Consider the following 7,318-nt stretch of genomic DNA (forward strand, 5'->3'; position numbering starts at 1 on the left):
TTTGGGGAGTCATGAGGTGAATTACTCACCACAGGATTCCTAGCCTCTGACATGCTCCTGTAGCCATAGCATTTATATGGCTGGTCCAGTTCGGTTCCTGGTCAATGCTGACCCCCCATGATATTGATAATGGGGGATTCAGCGATAGTAATGTAACTGAATGTCAAGGGCAATGGTTAGAATCTCTTTTGTTGGAGATGGTTCTTGCCTGCACATGTGTGGCGAGAATGTTACTTGCCACTGGTAGCCCAAGCCTGGATGTTGTCCAGGTCTTGCTGCATTTGGACATGGATGTCTTCAGCATCTGAGAAGTCATGAATGGTGCTGAACATTGTGCAGTCATGAGCGCACATCCTCACTTCTGTTCTTATGATGGAGGGAAGGTCATTGATGAAGCAGCTGAAGAGGGTTGGGCTGAGGACACTACCCTGAGGAACTCCTGCAGTGATGTCCTGGGACTCAAATGGCTGACCTCCAACAACTGGAACCATCCTTCTTTGTGCTAGGCATGATTCCAACCAGCAGTGAGTATTCCCCCTGATTCCCATTGAGTCCAGTTTTCGCTGCGGCTCCTTGATGCCACACTCTGTCAAATGAGGACTTGAAATCCAGGACAGTCACTCTCACCCCACCCCTGGAGTTCATTCAGCTCTTTTGTCCATGTTTCAACAAAGACTGTAATGAAGTCAGGAGCTGAGTGGCCCTCGTGGAACCCAAACTGAGCGTCAGTAAGCAGGTTATTGCTAAACAAGTGCCGCTTGCCCTGTCACCCCTTCCGTCACCTTACTGATGATGGTGAGTAGATTGATGGGGTGGTAAATGGCCGGAATGCATCTATTCTGTTTATACATTTATGAGAGTGAAATTCCCAAACCCAAATGTATTTGTGTTTCATTTAACTACGTAATTGGATATGTTGAACTTAACTTGAAAGAAAGTATCAATTACCATTCTCACGATCCGCTTCTAGTCATTATCTTTCCACTCTCCAAATTGGGCTCTTCATCTCCTATTAATATCGGTTCCAATTTCTTCCTATACCTTATGTGACAGCGCTAAGATTTTCCTACTCCTCTCTGGAAGTTGCTATTCCCTTTGAGATATAATGGTACGTAAACCTGTCACTACAGTTTACCTCTGACAACATTTTTCAGAAAAATAACCCTTCCTACTATTTCACTGCTATCTGCACCTTAATCCTCAAACCGTTATGTCTTGAATTGTCTAAAATCTTTACATTTTCGACCGAATTCTTGACCGCCACTGAGGCTTTTCGAATAGGGTTTGCATGGTCAGACATGGGTTTTGATTCGGAACATGACTGGACCGCTCCAAAGCATAATTAATTATATTACGCAAAAGTTATCTCATTGAAGTTTAGTTTCCTCTCAAATCGCGTATCTAGTCGGATCACAAAGAATCAGACTTTTCCTGTGCTCTGTTCATTAGAGCCTCTTCATCAATATATACTCCATTTCAACGTATTAAACCACTTTATCTGTTCGCTGGCAGACATTTAAACAAGACATGTAGCTTCAGATCACGTTTGCTCGTTTAGTCGTTTTTTTTTATAACCTTTAGAATGGTCGACTTCGAAGTTGGTGTATTTGGTGACCGCTTTGGTGCCTTCGGAGACGGCGTGTTTGGCCAGTTCCCCTGGCAGCATGAGGCGGACGGCACTCTGGATCTCCCTGGCCGAGATGGTATGGGGCTTGTTATAGTGAATGACGTGCGAAGCCCCAGAGGCCATGCGCTCGAAAATGTCAACAACGAAGGAATTCATAACACTCATAGCCTTGGACGAGACCCTGGTGGAAGGGTGGAGCTGGGTCAGCACCCTGTATACGTAAGTGGAATAGCTCTGCTTGCAAGATATTCTCCGCTTCTTCGGCAGCTTCTTGGTGACTTTAATCAGCGACTGTTTCGACGCCTTGTGGGACGCACCGCCCTTCGTAGCAGTCGTAACCTCAAGCATCCCTCTGGACTTCGACCAACTCAGGTCTGCATTGAATTATTTAGGCCACAGTTGTGCGCACCTGTACTGTACAGGAGCAGTCGGCGTGTTTCCCTCCATGTTGTACCTTGCATTCACACATGTGTACTTGAATGCACGTACAGACTTTCACTGCAGTATTTTTTAGCCACTTGCAAGAGCTAACAACACTCATAAGGTACTTGCCCATTTACCAAGTTATGAGAACTTGCACTAGTCTGGCTGTTCATTTTTAAAGCATTGCGTCATCCATTTGGTACAAAGTACGAGAGGTGAAATTATAACCACAACATGTGGCCTGCAATACTCTTGTTTACATCACTAAATAGAGCAGCGTGAATACGATTACATTCTACTACTGCGTTGCTTGATGTGCTCCTCAATCGATCGAATACCTACATACAATTTCTTATACTCAACTGCTAACATCTCCTGTCTCTCAGCCTTTCAACCATCGAATATTGGCGCCACTCTTTCTTTGATTTCATGCAAACCTTGCACGTTTCACTTGCTAATCCTGTGCACAAAGCCAATGCTTTATTTGGCGTAAGGGTTGCATTCTGTATTTAGAAAGGTTTCCTCACGTTCATCAAAAGCGAAGTAAAATCCAAAAGCATTGTTTTCTTCACATGCTGTGAAGTATCAAGTGTACATCAAACAACAATAAATTAAACTAGAAATACTGACTTCTATATGCAAGCCTGTAGTTTCGTTGTAATTATTAAACCAAAGAGCCTACGGAATATACTATGCTAGGGCATAGGGGAGTTATATTGCACAATCAAAATACTGATAGAAATATAATTATGGAATAGAAGCAAGATTTGTTGTCACTTCGGAAAATACACAGATGACAGATAACTAACGACAACCAAATTCATATACTAGCTTTGAGTGAAACCTTAAACGTAGTTTGGTTTTGCTGTAATCTCATGTAGTTATAGGCTAAGACACTTTGTGTCGCTGTCTACCAATAAGGTGATGAAAACCAGCCAGCGATCCACCACCCATCCCCCCCACATCAGGGTGGAGGATGCAGACGCATTGCTGACGCTTACGTGAACCAAACGAAACATCTCCTCGGCGAGTCTCCAGTTTTCCAAACCGTGCCCTCATTTACATGATGTAATTGAGATATAATGCATGATATTAATCAACAGTAACATTTTTGAGCTTCGAAAAATTCACCCTGCTGAAGAAATGTCGCAATCAGACAGTCGTTGGATACTGAGCAAGCCAGCGATACCGCCCATCTTTCTGCTTTGTTTCTGGAATCTGGTTTCAGGACAAATTCGTTACTCTATTCCCGAAGAACAGGAGCAGGGTGCTTTGATCGGAAATATCGCCGAAGATTTGGGACTGAGCGTCGCGGAACTAACACGCCGTCGATTCAGGATCGTTTCTGATTCACCAACGCAACATTTCAATGTAAATATCAAGAATGGAATCTTATATGTGAATGAAAGAATCGACAGAGAACAACTCTGTGGACAGAGTCTGGCCTGTTTGCTGCCTTTAGAGGTGATAATTGAAAATCCTGTGGAATACTATCGTGCCGAGGTCGAAATTCTGGATATAAATGACAACTCTCCCAGATTCCCAGACGGCGAAATCCATTTGGAAATTGCTGAATCTGCAACACCTGGAGCGCGCTTTCTGTTACAGGACGCACACGACCCTGATGTGCAAGTCAATTCCCTTCGCACGTACCAGTTGACTCCGAATGATTATTTCCTTTTAGATGTGCAGGATCGCGGAGAAACTAAATTGCCCGAATTGGTGCTGAAGAAGACTCTGGACCGAGAAAAACAATCCCAGCACCAGCTATTGCTTACAGCTCTTGATGGCGGATCTCCAGGGAGGACAGGTACCACCCATATATCTATTACTGTCTTGGATACTAATGATAATGCACCGGTTTTCGAGCAGTCGCTCTACACCGTCAGCCTAATGGAAGACATGCCACCGGGCACTTTGGTGATTAAACTTAATGCCACTGATTTCGATGAGGGATCCAATAATGACATCGTTTATTCTTTCAGCAGTTACAATAAAGAGAGGGTTCGTGAACTGTTTAGCATTGACGCCATCTCGGGTGACATCAGGTTAAAGGAAATGCTGGACTTTGAAGAAGCAAGCATTTATGATATTTATGTGGAAGCCAAGGATAAAGGTTCACGCCCGTTGTCCACACACTCTGCTGTTCAGGTGAATATCAAGGATGTGAACGACAACCCTCCTAGTATTACTCTAAATTCTGTTGCTAAAGCAATAGGTGAGGATGCTTCGAGAGGAACCTTGATAGCTTTGATTAACGTGAGAGACAGGGATTCCCATGAAAACGGTCACGTTGATTGCCAGATCTCTCCAAACATCCCGTTTGTTCTCAAATCGTCTTTTAAGAATTCTTACCGGTTGGTGTCAAATAACCTATTGGACCGAGAACGTGTTCCTGAATATAAAATAACGGTTGAGTGTAATGACCGCGGGAATCCTCCACTGACTAGCAACACAACTATATTTGTGCATATTGTGGATATTAACGACAATGCACCTAGCTTTCCACTGTCTTCATACACGATTTATGTAATGGAAAACAATGCACCAGGCAATTCTATTGGGAAAGTGACAGCTTTCGACGCTGACATGGACCAGAATTCGCACCTTTCTTACTCTATTCAGGAGAGCCAGGTGCAGGGGACGCCAACAACTTCATATGTCGCCATTAATTCTGAAAATGGTGTTCTCTATTCGCAACGGACATTTGATTACGAGCAACTTAAACATTTTCAGGTTCATGTCCAAGCTCAAGATGGCGGAATGCCATTGCTTTCCAATAATGCCACTGTAAATGTCATTATCCTTGATCAAAATGACAACTCTCCTGTAATAAAATCACCCGAATCAATGAACTATAGCAAGATAGCTGTACCTCGATCTGCAGCTCCGCGATATCTGGCGGCTAAGATAATTGCTTCCGATGCTGATTCTGGCCAAAATGCACGGCTTTCCTATCAGGTTGTGCGAGCCACTGATCCCACTCTATTTGCAGTGTCACGCAATTCAGGCGAAGTTCGAACAGCTCGTCCTCTTAAGGAAGGCGACCCCACGACACAAAGACTCGTCATACAGGTGAGAGACAATGGACATCCACCGCTCTCTGCCACAGCTACTGTTACGTTTACAGTAGTTGAACAGAGCGTAGGAAAGCACTCAGACTTTGATGAGCCTCACAATGATTTTCAAAACTCTTCTGATTTAGCATTTCATATAGTTATTCCTTTGGGAGTGATATCGGTCATACTTCTAGTTGTTGTAATTGGCCTTGTTATACTAATTTGGCCAGTTAACAAACGCCCTGCATATTCTAAGACTTGCTTTTTTGCTAAATGTTGCTGCGTCAGGGAGTTGGAAACTAAAGGCAGATTCCAAAATTCGAATGTCAACCTGCAGATTGTGCCTGATCATAAACTTGTTGCAAATGTCCTTGAGGTACGAGGGAATGGATTCTTCTTAGATGCACACCAATATAGAGTTCACTCAGCACCACGGACTACAACCGAGCTCATGGTTTTCACACCATTCAGCCCAACAACATCAGGAACTAACGGGAGGAATAGGAGAGCAGCTGTATCAGAATGCGGTGGAACAGTAATCAATTACTGGCCTTATGACAACAATAAGGTGAGTAGTGTACACTGAAACAAAGCATATGCAGCTTAATTTAGGTATTGCGCCAAAGCACAGTTAATAGAGGTGTTGGGATTAACCACCAGGGGTTTCCCCGCCTCAAAATTTCACGTTTTATTTTCCAGTTTAATAGTATTGAGTTAGTTACCAATTTGACCCGCTTCACTTAAGACCATTTAAAGAAATATGCAATGATAAATAGCATTTCATCAATTCGCAAAAACTGTTCTTGCTATAAATCGTTGAATAACTAAAAGAGCTAAGAGAATTAACCCCCAAGAGGTAGCTTACTTTAATTCGCAGCACTGTGTACAAAACTCATATAATGTACCTTTTAGGATGTAGTGGTAAGAAATATGTAGGAATTATCCGTACTTTTTTAGTAGCTGGCAATTTTCCACCATGAACCAAAAGTCACTTGTGCACTGAGGTGCTGTTTTGTGCTGAATTAGAGTGCTTAACATGGAGTTTGCTGAGAGAGGGACTGTTAAGGGTTAATTTCTATCTAAAGTCTAATATTTCTTTAATTTATCAACTAACTAAAAGTTGCTTTTTCGGTTGGGAGAAGGTGAGTTTTAGCACAGCTTTAAAACAAGGCTTATACAGGCTCTGTTTGCAGCTGCAGCTAGTTAATTAGTTAACTGGCTTAAACAAGTTTTCAGAGGCTAGACACAGACAGAATAAAAGCCATCCATCCACAATGCTGCCATTGCCTGCACTGGAGTTTTGCTTTGGACTGTATTAGAGTGCTTAAGTTGAAGTTTGGTGAGGGATGGAGTTTGGTGAAGAGGGAAGGAGGGATCCTTTCATTTGCTACCTTTCCTCAATAAGAAGAGCTGTGGCCATGATAAGTAGGATCTGGTGAGAATTTTTTCTGTCCTTAATATGCTCTAAACTAGAGGAATTAAAGGTAAACGGTGTAATTTAAGGGTAAGTCATGGCAGGGCAACTTGGCCAAATGGAATTCTCCTCCTGTATGATGTGGGAGGTCAGGGACAGTTCCAGTGTTCAGTGCGACAGGAAGTGACTCCAGCTGCAGAAACTCGAAATCCGCAATTTGGAGCTGGAGCTGCGGCTGGAGTCTCAGTGGAGCATCTACAAGGGTGAGATCCTCATGGATAGCATGTACAGTGAGGTCATCTCACCCCTGTAAAGAGTACATAGGCAGAAAGTGCATAGTCGGCCACTAAACAGAGGACAAGCACTCAGCAGGTAGTGCAGGAGACCCCTGGGTCCATCTCCCTCTCTAACAGGCTTTCAATTTTGGATACTACTGGGGGAGATGGTTTCTCAGGGGAATGCATCAACAGCCAAGTCCATGGCGCCATAAGTGTCTCAGCTGCACAAGAGGGGGGAGAGGGGTGGGGGGGGGGAGAGAAATAAGAGTTGGAGAGCAATAGTGATAGGGGATTCTATCCTAAAGGGAACAGATAGACGTTTCTGAGGCCACAGACGTGACATCAGGATCATATGTTGCCTCCCTGGTGCCAGGATCAAGGATGTTACTGTGCTGCAGGACATTTTGAAGGAGGAGGTTGATCAGCCAGAGGCCGTGGTCCATATCAGTACCAACGGCATCGATTAAAAAGAGCCATGAGGTCCTGATAGCAGAATATAGGAATAAATTTAAAAGCA

General features: G+C 43.6%; 1 pseudogene; it reads left to right on the top strand.

The window, feature by feature from the left end:
- The first annotated feature begins 3,136 nt into the window (after nt 1–3,136).
- LOC144686114 (protocadherin-10 pseudogene) lies at nt 3,137–5,695 on the top strand (annotated as a pseudogene).
- The last annotated feature ends 1,623 nt before the right edge of the window (nt 5,696–7,318 follow it).

Source organism: Cetorhinus maximus, chromosome 10 (assembly GCF_964194155.1).
Source record: "Cetorhinus maximus chromosome 10, sCetMax3.hap1.1, whole genome shotgun sequence".
Taxonomy (NCBI): Eukaryota; Metazoa; Chordata; class Chondrichthyes; order Lamniformes; family Cetorhinidae; genus Cetorhinus; species Cetorhinus maximus.